The following is a 15,084-nucleotide window of genomic DNA, read 5'->3' on the forward strand; positions in this document are numbered from 1 at the left end:
TTTTTAATTGTAGCGCTCAAGCTTGATTATGGGTACTAAACAGAGCACGGATTTACTAATTTTCACTCGGGAGCGAGTAGGATTGCTCGAAAAATGGGAGTTTTTTACGAAGTCTACTCTTCGCTCTTTTCTCTTATGTGGGAGCACTCCCGAGTCACTCCTGTTTGCCAAATTAAGGTGGGAGCTCAAAATAGAGCATGAATGTAAATAAGTGGAAAAACTTATAATGTTGAATAAGGCTCTACGATTTTTTAAATTCTTTTTTTGAGCTTTGCTGGGGAGGTACACATTTTTATATTCTCCACCATATTATGGAGGGTAACTACACGAAACACTCATGTCATATTCTTGGTCAACGTTGCGACCAACAGGTCTGTCTGTTGTAATCACGCTATTGTGTAGCCCCCATGTAACGAAACCTGTCGATATTCGGTATTTTGATGATTTTAGCAACATTATAGACCAGAATTGATTCAAATTTCGTATTGGAAGATCTTAATGGATTCTAAAACCTATGAAAAAAAATTACTTATGCAGGTCCACGTCTTCGTAGTCTTCATATAACGGTACCTCTATATATTCGGTTTTTTGATGATTATAGCGACATTATTAAGCGGAATTTTTTAAAATTTCGTATTTGAAGTTCGTAATAGTTATTACAACCTATGACAGCAAATTCTCTATGCAGGTCCACGTGTTCGTATAATCCCTTCATAAAACAATATCTCCCAATATTCGGTATTAGTATGATTTTAGAGACACTAATCTCCGGAATTATTTCAAATTTCGTATTCGAAGTTCTTAATGGATATTTAAATCTATGACAGAAAATTTTATATACAGGTCCACGTCTTCGTATACCTCACATATAACGGTACCACCCTTTTTTCGGTAATTTTGATGATATTAGCGAAATTATTCAATGGAATTGCTTGAAATTTCGTATTTGAAGGTCCTAATGGGTACTACAGCCTATGACAAAAAAGTGCGTATGAAAGTCCTCGTCTTCGTATAGCCCCCATATAACAGTTTTAATATAAACCGTATTTTTCGACGACATTTTTTGCACAAGTCGGCGAGCCAGCCAGAGAAAAGGTCAGAATGTTATATCTAGTTGGACTTTAAATGTCCTAAAACGGTTTGCGATGGAAGAGGCCTGTGGTCTAAACCCGTTCTTTCGAGGAGACATTTTTTGGACGTATCAAGTGATATATACCCTTTGAAGTCATAAGGTTCAAGGGATAAAAACCATTTGCAGATTTGTTTTTGAGAAACCTCTTCATTCTAAACGGAGATTGTTTGGTGAGGTTAACGTCTAATGTATCCGAACCATGTCATCTCTAGAAAAGGTGATCACAGTTTGTTAGGGAGATCTTAAACACCTTGTGACTTCTTCCTTTGAGGCAAACTTAAAGATAAGGTCTACGCTAAAAAAAACCAGCGTCGATTTAAGATCTTAAGGATGGAATTCGTGAGGCTATTAAGGTCAGCCAGTTTCATGAATGGGTCAGCCAGTTTCATGAATTTTTTTTTTTTTTTGGTTCTCAAAACATTTACCATACCCAAAATTTCCCCAAGATCAAGATTTAGAATATAGCTTTGTTTTTATAAAGACTTTTGGATTACTTTATTGCTATTAAAAAAATAGGTCAAATCGGTCCAATTTTTTTCAAGAAGACACCAATTAAGAATGTGTCACTACTTCATGATTTTTAAAATTGTAGCCATAAATTTCACAAACTTCGCCAAATTAAAGTTTTTAGGTTTCAGCCTCTTTACAAAAAATTATTAATACAATTCGATATTATGTGTGGTATACACGTAATCGAATTTCATGATTTAGGCTATTTTTAACATCTTGAGCAAATTTTCGATTAGTTTGGCTAAAATTTGGCATTTTGATTTTTGAGAGGCTAGAACACATTCTTCAATCTTGATCAATGTCTGGATTTTAGCTATTTCGAGAATCTTGAACATATTTTCCAACCAATTTTGTTGAGACTTTTTTTGGGTTTCTATAATGGGGCAGAAAACCTTCTTACGAAGATTTTGAATGTAAATTCCAAATCCAAGTTCCTAAGGGATATTGTCTGGATTTGACAAGTTCCAAGTATTAATTCAGTACAGCAAAATTCAAAAGCATTGCGATATTCTTCAAAATATTTAAAACTGAGCTTTGAAATTCAATGGAGACATGAGGTTAACTTCTAGAATCTTTGGTATTAAATATGGGCACTTCCCGTTCTTGTGTAGCCCAAGTCCATTTTCCCCACCTTATTTAATATGGGATGTGTCAAATTACAAGTTAGGTATTATTTATTGACCTAATTGGATCACATCCACCTGGTTTCTGTCACTTCCCATATGAAACCGGTTGGGTCCATACATTAATTTATTATTACTATATATCAAATTACATCCTTCTATGTAGTACACATTTCACATTTTTACTAAAAAAAATCATAAAATATTCTTCTCTAGTTTTGGTCGATTAGGCTATTTCCACAATGTGGCATCACCCTCATATTGAATACGTTCAAGCATAACCGTGCCAAATATGCTATAACAAATCTTGTTTAAGTATATTTAATTTTCTTTTGACACAAAATGTCATGTATCTGTCCAACTAAGTAGGACACTGAGCAGAAAATCAAACTAGGGCACTTTTAGTAATAATTGAAATCGCCAATAGACAGATATTGAATTTCACATTTTAAAATAGGTGTGCCAAGTTTGTGTGGTTTCAGTTGTTAGCAATATATTGATTCTTAAAAAGCAACAATAAAAATAAAAGATAATATTTGAATAATATAAAATCAGGATAGAACAGTGTTGACATGTTGTTCGGGATACCGTAGAATTTCGTTGTTGCAAAATAGTCAGGCTTAATCTCATTATTGTTGTTTTTATATAAAACAACGTTTAAATCAGGATATTACAATTAAATCAGGATCAGGGTCTTAAAAAGGATATTTTATATTGTTCGGTTCTTTACTTTAATGACCTTTTTTTTGTGTGACGATTTGAAAGAGTATTCGAAAGAAAAAAAACACCTATTTTTTATGGATTTCTATTTAAGTTTAATAATAGATATTTAGTAAAATTTTTGATATTCTTCTCTCGAATTGAATTATGTGTCGCCATACAGAAAGAAGCCACAAGTTTTCGGAAACCCTTTTTGACCATATCAAATTTTATCAGATATCGATACAGCCTAATCTGCATAATTGCTTGCATTTAAATATTCAGCGAATTCTCATACCCATCATTATACACACACATGCACACCCAAATTCATAAAAAAATCTATTGCACTTTGTGCAACATTGTAAGGCGGCACCGTTTGGCAAACGATTCCGGAAATATCGAATGACATTTCGAAATAAAATTCCTCAATTGCCGACTAATGCTTATTACCGGCTATGACTTGCCTATTTGCGTTTCATTGAATATTCATCCGAATCGTTTTATTTGCCGGCAGAAGTGTTTTGCTTTTGATTTTACATTGGCGCTGCTGCTATTGTTTTATTAAAATTGAAATAAAACAAATATGTAAGCTGAAATCGCAAGTTTTGAAAAAGACAGCACTTAAAGAAAAATATGAGAAAATGTATTTTCAAATAACCTTACGGATGACCATCATGTGCTCTCAAAAAAATCTAAACGTTTTTATACCCTACACCACATAGAGGTAAAGGTATTATGTCTTGGTGCAATTGTTTGTAACATGGAGAAGGAAGCGAGATAGAACCATAGTTACCTTTGAGGATCTTCATAGAATCACTTTCAGAGTCGATTTATGCATGTCAGTCCGTCCATGTATTTTTGTGAACAAACTGCAGGTCGCATGCCGATTAACATGAAATTTCGCAAACAACATTTGTTTGGTCCAAGAACGAATTCTATCTATAGATCCCATATGTATCTTCAACCGATTTCGGATTAATTGTGACCAGAAAGTCTTCTCATAGAAGACCAGAAGGTCTTCTCATAGAAGACCAGAAGATCTTCTCATAGAAGACCAGAAGGTCTTTTTATAGGAGACCAGAAGGTATTTTCATAGGAGACCAGAAGGTCTTCTCATAGGAGACCAGAAGGTCTTCTCATAGGAGACGAGAAAGTCTTCTCATAGGAGACGAGAAGGTCTTCTCATAGGAGACCAGAAGGTCTTCTCATAGGAGACCAGAAGGTCTTCTCATAGGAGACCAGAAGGTCTTCTCATAGGAGACCAGAAGGTCTTCTCATAGGAGACCAGAAGGTCTTCTCATAGGAGACCAGAAGTTCTTCTCATAAGAGACCAGAAGGTTTTCTCATAGAAGACCAAAAAGTCTTCTCATAGATCTTATCCTAGAAGTCCAGAAGGTCTTCTCCTAGAAGGCCAGAAGGTTTTCTCATGGAAGACCAGAAGGTTTTCTCATGGAAGACCAGAGAAAGTCTTCTCATAGGAGACCAGAGAAGGTCTTCTCATAGGAGACCAGAGAAGGTCTTCTTATAGTAGACCAGAGAAGGTCTTCTCATAGGAGAAGAGAGAAGGTCTTCTCATAGGAGACCGGAGGTCTTCTCATAGGAGACCAGAGAATGCCTTCTCATATAAGACCAGAGAAGGCCTTCTCATAGAAGAACAGAGAAGGTCTTCTCATAGAAGAGCAGAAGATCTTCTCACAGAAGACCAGAAGGTCTTCTCAGAGGCTTAATACATAAAATATCAGAAAGTCCGCTCATAGAAGACTAGAGAGACTTCTCATGGAAGATTAAGGTCCTCTTTTAAAACACTCCCACAACTATGGTCATGAAATATGTAGTTGGAGATAGTTCTAACGAACTTTCCAGGTTCCAATGGTAGTGGGTAGATGTAAAAACCTTCCTATAAAACACCAAACTATTGTTTAAAGTCATGTCGTACGTTTTTATGGCTATAATTAAAATGACTGTATGTAACTAAAGGCGGTAAACACGATATAAAATGTCTCAATTGAAAATAAGTGTTCCGATTTACTCTTTTTCCAAATAATTTTAAATATTTCTCCCAAGTTTAAAGAGCAACAAAAATGTGTGGATCACGCGCAACATGTTTGGCCTTTTTGTTGTCATTTGTGTGCGGAGGAGATCTCAAGAGAGAAAAACACGTTTTGTTTATGTTGTCATCTCTTATTTTTTCGCGTTGCTATTGTTGTTGATGATTTTGTTGGGTGGACAGGGCGGGTGGGAATTCTTCCCCTCCCCTTTCAATTCAGCACCAGTTATGCGTCATTCGCCAACAGCAGACATGCGGACAGAACAAACCACTGCTGAACAACACCACAACAAATCAAATCTCAACAAAGACATTCCTCTCCGTCATAACCTGTTGGTGGCGTTGAGTGGAGTGGCGCGACACAATCAATGAATATCGTCGACCGACTGGAGTACGGAAGGTAGACAACAACGAGCAACACAATTCTCCACAGACCCCCACCCAATCACCCATGGCACCACTCAGAAGAAAAAGGCGGAATGAAATGCCAGCTGAAATATCGGCATGTCGTTCGGTCGTTCGGTTAAGAGAGCGCAAAAGGGCACAGAACAAACAGCAACAACAACAATACACAAATAAATAAAAACAGCAGCACCAGCATAAAACAAAAAAACAGGCAACCGCAAAAAAACGCTAATCTAAAAATAGAAACAAGTGGTTGTCTGTAAACGTAGAATGAAATGCAGCTTTAACAAAACAGCCGCAAAAAAAGTTAAAACAAAATCGTCGACAAATAACAGAAGAGAGTTAAAACTGGCCAACCAGAGTTGCCGTTGTGCCTTCGTTAAATTGAGACAGAATCGAAATGGATTAGAGACGAAGGATTCCCAAATTTATCAATTTAAGACAATTGGGAATACCCAGAAATTATGTGGGCTCATGTGCCATTTAATTTTCAAGTAATGACACCTACATACTTTCTTTATTACACACTACATACCAGTAGGCCAAAAGTAATGAGAACAAAGCATTGGAAATTAAAATATTATGGGTAATTATTCAAGCCAGAATAACTTACTTTTATCTTACCAAGAAATGAGAAACGGCGGCGGTACATTTGACTACAAAATCAAAGGTCGGTGGTTCGAATTGGAAATATACGAATTGGAAATATTCATCATCAAATCATGCTAAATTTTAAATTTCCTCAATTCGGAAGTCAAACACCCGCATACTGCCACTCATTACTTGAAATGTCTAAAATAGAATATATGAGCATTGTTTTGTAAATTATTAACGGACCACTTATTATTCTTCAACTGATTGGTAATGTAAGATTTGACATCTTCACATTATTTTGTAATGGGTTATGCGACATCCAACTATTTTGTTGAGTGGAAAAAGGGTCTTCTTATAGAAGAGACGTTGTTTCCAGAATATGAAACGCCCTCCTTGAAGATGATCAGATTCGCCTTAAAGAAGATGAAAATTATTGTTATGGCATTAGTCTTTTCCCTAAAGAAGACATTTGATCCCTTAAAGAAGTCAAGAATTGCCTACTTATAAATGATCTGAAAAGTCTGCTAATAGAAGCCCATGTCATCACCCTTTTTGAGAGGATCACAGCGATCTTGATATAAAGATCCTCAAAGGAAACCAACATGGGACTTCATAGAGAAGGTTGAAAATGCACCTTTGTAAGAGACAGATCTTCTAAAAAAAGGCCGAAAAGCACTTTTAGAAATATAGAGAGGAGAATTACACAAAAATGTAGTAGTAAAATACATTAAGTTTTAGTGAACAGAACTAACTTTCATTTGAGGTTTAAACTGGATCAGAAAAACTTATAAAAAGTAGCAAAGTCTTTCATATAAAAGAGACCTTGATTTGAAGACTAAGTGGTGTTTTCCTATAGATACCAGTCTTGATCTACAAGTTTTTTTGATTGAAGATGTGAAAGTTACTCATTTAGCAGATCAGAAAACATTCAAGTCACTCAAAATGATATTCTATCCGCCGAAGAGTACAAAAATGGGGGCATATTTAAGCATAACATTTTGGAGTAGGTAGATTTGTACGTCTTAAGGAATGCCCAAAATTGATAAAAAATTCAATTATTTGGCACATGCAGGCAATTCCGGTAGAAAATGTGGTGAAACTTTCCAAAGTCCTGGAATCGGGTGGTATTGTTGCAGAGGAACTAAACCTAAACTGTGGACTTTTAAGAATGCATTTGACTGAGAAGGTTTACTGTAGTCGAACGGTAAAAACTTCAAAAGGTGGGCTTACTAAAAAATGTACAAAATTCACACAACTACGTTACAAAGAGTGCGCATCTACAACAGGGCTCCTCCCCACAAAAGGTCAATATTTTATAGAAAATAATTTATCTAATAGAACAAGAAAAAATTATAATTTTGTTCATACTTTGCAAATCCTAATATTTTTCATCAATGCTACGCTTCGGAGCTAAAATAGACATTATCGGCTCACTTCATCAAGTACCTTCCGCACAATTTTGAAAAATCATAATTCCTATAAATTGAGAAATCAGAGACCGATTGTCTTCAAATTTCGCGCAAGATATTGTGTGAAGTTATGTCAACACAAGATCTGGAGTAAATATGGTATATATGCGACAATATGGTTACTTATAACCCTAGAATAAGGAATTTACGACCCTCTCCTTTTGATACATCCACAAAAGGGGATCAAAATTGTAAATAAGTCAAGTGTCATAAAATTAATAATTATTCGATGTCTCTTCTAACTTCCCGCGATACATTACATCCACCTACATTAGTTCTAGTGTGAATATGGAATTCATCGGACCATTCTTTCAGGTACTACCCCCACAAAAGGGAAATTAAATACATTTCTATAAGCCATAGATGTAATGTAAATATGGAATATGTCGGTTCAATTCTTCTTTTTTAGTGAGAACTTCCCAAAAAATTAATCGTAATGGAATTCAAGCGTGATAGTGTGATTTCTTTGTGTTTGGCTGGAAAACCTCAAGTGGCTATCGTTAGAGCACTCCAGCATTTAAATGTGAATAAATCTCTTGTGTGTCGTACCATCGCTCGTTACCGTGATACTGGCTGTGTGGCCCGACGTCAAGAAAGTGGACGGAAGAAAACAGCAAAATCGGCAGAAATGGTTCGAAAATTGAAGAAGCGACTTGATCGAAACCCGCGTCGCAGTGGTTGAAAAATGGCTTGTAAGCTTAATATATCCCAATTTTTCATTCGGCAAATATTGAAAAATGAACTCGGATAAAAGCAATTGAAATTCCAAAAAGTGCAAGAACTTACACCGCAACAGAAAGAAAATAGACTCAAAAGAGCTAAAGAGGTGCTTCGCTTTGCCTAAAAAATACCAAAGTGCCGATCACCTCAAGCAAGCGCTTCGCCGGGAATGGGCCAAAATACCGCAGAACAACATTTGGGCAGCGGTTGATGGATTCATTAGCCGTTTGAAGGCCATCATTCGTGCCAAAAGTTACCAATTCAAACAAATCTAAACTTATTCTAAAATTTGATGCTATTTCCGACATTTTTGCTTTCATATAATTAAATTTAAAAAATATTAAAATTACTGTGTTTGACTTTGTCGCAGTTTTTTTTTATCCTGTCCTGAAACCCATTACGAACCTCAAATGTCAATTTTTAGACAAAACTATTAACAAATTTGGTTAAAACCATAAAAATACCGAATATCAGGAGATATCGGCGCTATATCAATTACCAATGTACCAATCATCCTAAACACAACTTAAAATATTCTGCCAAATTTCAAAGCTTTACGCCAAATAACGTGGGTTGTATCGTGATTTCAACAGACAGACAAACATCCTCAAAGCATTTTATGCAGATAATGAATATATACTGTATGGGGTCTACGTCGAATATTCAGGTATGTTACAAACGGAATGACAAAATTAATATACCCTCATTTCCACGGTGGTTTCCATGAAACTCTTTCTAATATTGAACTCCGATACTCCGAAGTTATGAGAACATTAAAAATTCGACTCCACCTAATTTTTGCTTCATTGCTTGTCTCAATTTTACCAAAAACTTGTCCACATTATATGAACACCCATTGGCATCACTGTCACCAAATACCACAAATCAAACAGGAACACAACAGCAGCAGCGGCTGCAAAAAAAAATTTAGAAATAGAGACGATTTAGCGAAAAATTTATAGGTCTATTTTCTTTGACTTGCTGTGGTGGTATTTCTGTTTTGTTTGTCTGTTTCTTTTTTTTTATTTTTTTTTTTGTTTTGCTCTTTTGGCAAGTCATTAAGGAAAATTTTTGTGCAATATCAGTGGAAAGCTGTCGCAGTAATCGAGTGGGGTGTTATGGGGTTATGGCTATGGCTATGTGGGGAAAAATAACAAGGCAATAAAAAATAAAACAAATATTGTAAAGAAATAAAGAAAAAAGAGAGGCAGAGAGAGAGAGAGGAAAAGAGAGAGCGAGAGATAAAATCAAACAACAAAACTTACATGTTTAACAGATGACAGATTAATATGAAACGTCAAACTGGAAGATGATGACGATAATGTTGGGGTTCGGGGGGAAAGATAATAAAATTAGTTGCAGCAGCAGCCAAATAGCAGAGGTTGATAGGCAGCAGGTGTTGAGTTTGGTGATGATTTGGCCGGTATTCGGTGGTTGTGTTGAGGAGACGCGATGACAAGTTCCGCGTTTGCTTTTTGGTAGGCTTAGTTGTTATTGTTGTCTAAATATTTGCACAACTTCCCCATATGCATGTGGAATGAATATGGATGGATGGGTGGGTCGGATCGGATAGGATCCGCACTTGCCTAGTTAGAATCGCACAACGCCACAACAATTGCAGTTAGTATTGTTGTTGCTATGGGTATTGATCACTTTTGGTATTGATAACAGTTGTTGTATTATTGATGATGTTGGTGGTAGCTGCGGGGTAGATAGATAGACAGATGTATGGTTTGTAATAATACAATTGCGTTTCATTGAAGACAATAATTGTGGTTCATTATTATTTTATTTCGTTTTTTTTTTTTTTTTTTTTTTTTTTTTGTTCAGAGATTATAAATGCAGTCAATGATAGGTTGTAGCTGTTGGTTTTCGTTTTTATTATTGCAATAGGTTATTAAGTAGGACACAGCTTTGAGGGAGTGGGAGAATCTGTATGGAGTTGTGGTAGCAGTACAGCAGTACTAGTAACTAGTTATTCAGGCAGGAAATGCAATCTTTTGTCAATTAATCACAGAGTATGGTGGATGGCTTCTTCCCCCTCTGTCTCTCTCCCCCTCCGAAGCGTGGGCAATATTTGCCGTTTTTTATTTAGGTAGTTATTTCTAAAGAATGCAGGCGGAACACAAAATTATGTTTAATAAATAAATAAATTCCTTCTTAATGCGATTTACACGCCACACGATCGCACACACACACATACACTGTGCAATACAGAAGGAGGCTACGCTGTGGCACCCGTCTTTAATCATTAAAATTGGCGTTCGTTTGTTTCGTCTTTTTTTTTTGGATTTTGTGAAGGAGGCCAGCCAATCTTGACTCTTTAAGTGAGCAGCTTGACTTTGTTACTCCTCGGTTGTTCTGGCAGAGCTTTGTTTACAGATTACAAGAATGTTGTTGTTTTTTTTTTTGCTTTTGTGATTTATTTATTTTATTGTTTTCTTTTTTCTTATAGAATTGTGGGCGATTGGTGGTAGCGTGTTTTTGCGTTCTTTCTTTTACAACGCCGCCACCGCCGCCATATCTCGCATTTAATGTAATGCAAATTTATTGGTTTGTTTTGTTAAATTCTGTTCAAATAACTATAAAATATAGCAATAATTTGTGCATTTTCATTGCACAGCAGGGTAACAATAGCCAAGCCGCTCGTTGGGGAATTTACTTTTTGGAGAGCAGCAGGGCAGCAGGCAAAATGACGGTACTGCTAACAGAACAATACCCATCATTGTTCTCATAAAAGAGAAGAGAGAGATATAGAGTGCCCCTCACTAATTTGCACAATGATGCCTACTCTCCAGTGTGAAAAATCGCCATGAAAATTTGTGACCCGATTTTTTTTAACCTCTGTCATAAATAATGTAACTCATTCAAATAATAATTTTAGACCAGAGGCATAAAAGACCAAACCATATAAAAAGATTATTTAAAAGAATAAAAAATTGCATTTTTCATAGCATTTTGGAATTTATTTTAAATTTTTTAAATATGATTGTTGTCTTAAATTGTTAAAAAAGATAATTTTTAAAAGGTCTGATGATCTGCTCAGGTGACTTCTGAGTCGATTTATGCATGTCCGTTTGTCCATGTATTTTTTGTAAACAAAGTTTGGTCGCATTTATTGCCTTATCGAGATGAAATTTGTACAAATCAGTTGTTTCGTCCAAGGAAATTTCTAGATAATCGGTTAAAATTAACTTCGCCCGAATTTAGCACATATAGTGTATCAAATTTGGTGGAAATCGATTCAACTATAGCTCCCATATATATTCTTCATCCGATTTGTCAAGTTTCTCCTCCACAACCCTAACGGAGCGCATACGTAACAACGATACTTGGAGAAAAACTAATATTGTTTACAAGCGTCCAAGAGAATTTTGGTGAGAATTTTTCAGAAAAAAAGATATTCGTGATGGAATTCAAGCGTGATAGTATGTTTTTTACATATTTGGCTTGAAAACCACAAGTGACTATCACTGGAGCACTCCAGCATTTAAATGTGAATAAATCTTTTGTGTCTCGTACCATCACTCGTTACCGTGATACTGGTACCGTAGCTCGACGTCAAGGAAGTGGACGGAAGAAAACAGCAACATCAGCAGAAATGGTTCGAAAAGTTAAGAAGTGATTTGATCGAAGCCCGCGTCGCAGTGACTGAAAAATGGATCGTGAGCTGAACATATCGCAATGTTCCATTCGGCAAATATTGAAAAATGAGCTATTGAAAACTTCAAAAAGTGCAAGAACTTACACCGCAACAGAAATAAAATAGACTCAAAAGAGCTATAGAGTTGCTTCGCTTGGCCGAAAGTGGTGAACTGCCGAATTTGGTTTTCTCCGATGAGAAAACATTCTTTGTCCGGCAGTTTGTAAACAAACAAAATGATTGTGTTTACTTGCCAAAGAGTTCAGCTGAAAATGTGCACCATCGGTTGGCAACCAGAACTCAAGCGCCGGCCATGGTGAAGATATGGGCCGCCATAACAGCCGATGGTTGCTCTCCGCTCGTATTAATCGACGTGGCATCAGAATAAATCCGGAATATTGTCGCGACAATATTCTGGAGGGTGTATTAAAGCCTTGGCCACGCAAACATTTTGACTGCAGACCTTGGCATTCCAACAGGACTCAGCACCGCCGCACACAGCACGAGCCTCCAAAGAATGGTTACAAAATTAGGTTCCTCGCTTCATTTCCAGCGCACAATGGCCACCAAAATCTCCGGATACCAATCCGTTGGACTATTGTGTCTGGAGTATTTTGGAAAGCAAGGTTGGCACTAAAAAATACCAAAGTGTCGATCACCTCAAGCTAGCGCTTCGCCGGGAATGGGCCAAAATACCGCAGAGAAACATTCGGGCAGCGTGTGGCGGTTGCATTGGCCGTTTGAAGGCCATATTTCGTGCCAAAGATGACCAATTCGAAAAAATCTCCGACATTTTTTGCTTTTATTCAATAAAATTAAAAACAAAATAGAAACTATTCGACTTTGTTGCAGTTTTTTATCTCACCCTGTATATGCAAAATGGTGTAGGGTATCATAAAGTCGGCCCAGTGCGACTTTGGCCTTTCTTTATCGATTTATCGACGTGCGCAAGAAGGTGGACATTGTCTACCGACTTTCCGTACAATTTTGTTGACGTTTAGTAGCCAAAACTTCAAGAGATGGATGTAAACGAAATGTGGTTTAAACAGTTGCCACTTGTTATATTGCGGGCGAAACAATGGACTTATGAAAGAACATTTCATCGACAACATTATTTCGATAAATTAACCGGTGAATTGGCCTTCGCGTTCGTGTGATTTGACACCACTCGATTATTTTTTGTGAAACTCTTATTTTATATTTTAAAAGAGTTCTAAATATCAAAATGTTGACCCCTTTGTGAGGGAGGTACCAGAAGGAATAGACAGATATTGTCCATCTCCGAACTCGATCCAAGTTTGATAATAATATTACGAAGCACCGAGTTTGGGCCATATCATATACTCTCTTCGCACCAACCAACCAAAGTCTCGTTTACGACCCAAACGCGGATATTTTGTGTAATTCTGAATAAATAATTTTCGTTCTTCGAATTCTCTATTTTACTAAAAACTCTCGGATTTTTTTAAAAATTTCCCAGAGGATTTCAAATGCTTCACAATGATATACAATTTGCCTTGGCCAGCTAAAAAATTCAGAAATAACAAGTTTAATTTAGTAAAAATTCTCGGATCCGGGATAGACATGAATCTACTAAGTCGAAGTAAAAAATTGCAAGAAAAAACCGATGGTTGTTACTATACTTGAGCGGTTCCAGAATTTTTATAATTTTTAGCCGACCACGGCAACTGTGTTTAGTTGTGAATTCATTGATATTATTATTATTTTTTTTATTTGAGAAAACCCTCTTTCAGTAAAACTTATTTTCGAATTTTGTTGTCACTTTTCAAAGACATTTTTCATTTAGACACGAAATATCTAAAATCCACAAATTAACGATTTATTCAGTTGGCATCACTGAAACAAGTGTCCCCAACGGAGAGATTAGGAGAGTTTGCTTACACCCCACGATTGAAAGGTAGAGAGAGAGAGAGTGGACCCCATAAAAACAATACAATTGACAAAAGATAAGATATGTACGTTCGACGAGAAATAGAGAGGGAGAGGAATTGTTGATGTTGTTGTTGTTGTATATATTTTTAATCTGAATACACGACACTTTAACAAAAATTTTCGTGGAGGGCACTTCTTTATCTTTTGTTGTGGTCACTTGAAACGAAATTAATTTGTTGTTGCCTTTTCCCTGCAAACGGAGGGACGGACGGGCGGGCGACCACTATTTTTATTGATTGATTTTATTTCCAAACACACGCACGCACTCACACCCGAACAGATTGGCCGACAACACTTTATAGCCGGTCTTAAGGGCACTTTATTGTTTTTCTTGTTTTTTTTTCGTCGTTTTCACCGATATTTTGCCTCGCTTCGCTTGGCTTGTGTAATCTACTACCTAAGGTAGAAGATATTCTCACGATTTTCTCTCACTCGCGAGCCACCAAAACCCAGTTGTGCTCTCGTTTTTTAATTATAATTTTTATTTTTTCTAATAAAACTCACATTTAATTCCTTTATTTTAGCTAAATTTCTTTCAACTCTATTCACACTTGGCTTTGTTTCAAACTTTTGATGAACTTTGCCTCTGAATTACACGATTTATTTATTCTTTCTTCACTTTTTTGTATTTGTTGGCAATTTTGTTTTTTTGCTCTCTTTCTTTTTTTATTTTATTATTTTGTTAATACGTTGTGCTTTTGCATGACACTAACTAAAAAAACGTTGTAATTTTTATTTTCTTTTTTCTTTTAAATTTAATATTATTTTCTTTGTTGTTTTTATTTAATTTTCTCAGTTGTCGATTTGCTATCCTTTGTTATTTTCTTTTTTTAATTTATTGTTGTTCTTTTATTCGGTGTCTAATAGAATTTTCCACACGTCACAGCGCGTTACAGTTGGACCCGTTCACATTAACACTCGAACGTTGTGTTTAAAGAGCCGTTGTCTACTGAACTCGCCTGAAATTCTTCCTCTGCTGCTTGGGGCCGAGTCGAGAATACCAAAGTTAATCGTGGGCGCTTGAGTGTGTGTGTGTGTGTTGTGAGGGCTCTCTCCCATTTGGGTCTGTTGTTTTAGGCTCCAACCATTCTCTTAATCTATGCAACTATCTCTTCTTTGGTTAAGTGCTCACTTAATTGCGCTTATTTGTTTGGTTGAGAAAAAGAAAGATCATTGGAGTTAGTAACAGTGTTGTCGCCTTCCACGTTTTCATGTCAAAAAAAATCGTGGGAAAACTGAATACGACTTATTTAGATTTATACATAATATATGAATTATTATTTGTT

The 15,084-nt window shown here is 36.2% G+C and overlaps 1 protein-coding gene across 2 annotated transcripts in view; it reads right to left on the minus strand.

Moving 5' to 3' along the window:
- The window catches only part of LOC101891319 (cGMP-dependent protein kinase, isozyme 2 forms cD4/T1/T3A/T3B), a 156,417-nt gene extending 141,661 nt beyond the window's left edge, over positions 1–14,756 (minus strand). The window contains exons 1-2 of one of the 2 annotated variants that reach the window (XM_059128762.1): positions 14,303–14,756; positions 9,468–9,903 (exon numbers count right to left, since the gene is read on the minus strand). The gene's annotated coding sequence lies outside the window, so the exon portion shown is untranslated. The remainder of the gene's footprint in view (positions 1–9,467; positions 9,904–14,302) is intronic. The other variant, XM_059128764.1, reaches the window with a different exon arrangement.
- Between the last annotated feature and the right edge of the window lie 328 nt (positions 14,757–15,084).

This window comes from Musca domestica, unplaced genomic scaffold, assembly GCF_030504385.1.
Source record: "Musca domestica strain aabys unplaced genomic scaffold, Musca_domestica.polishedcontigs.V.1.1 57, whole genome shotgun sequence".
In the NCBI taxonomy this organism is placed as follows: domain Eukaryota; kingdom Metazoa; phylum Arthropoda; class Insecta; order Diptera; family Muscidae; genus Musca; species Musca domestica.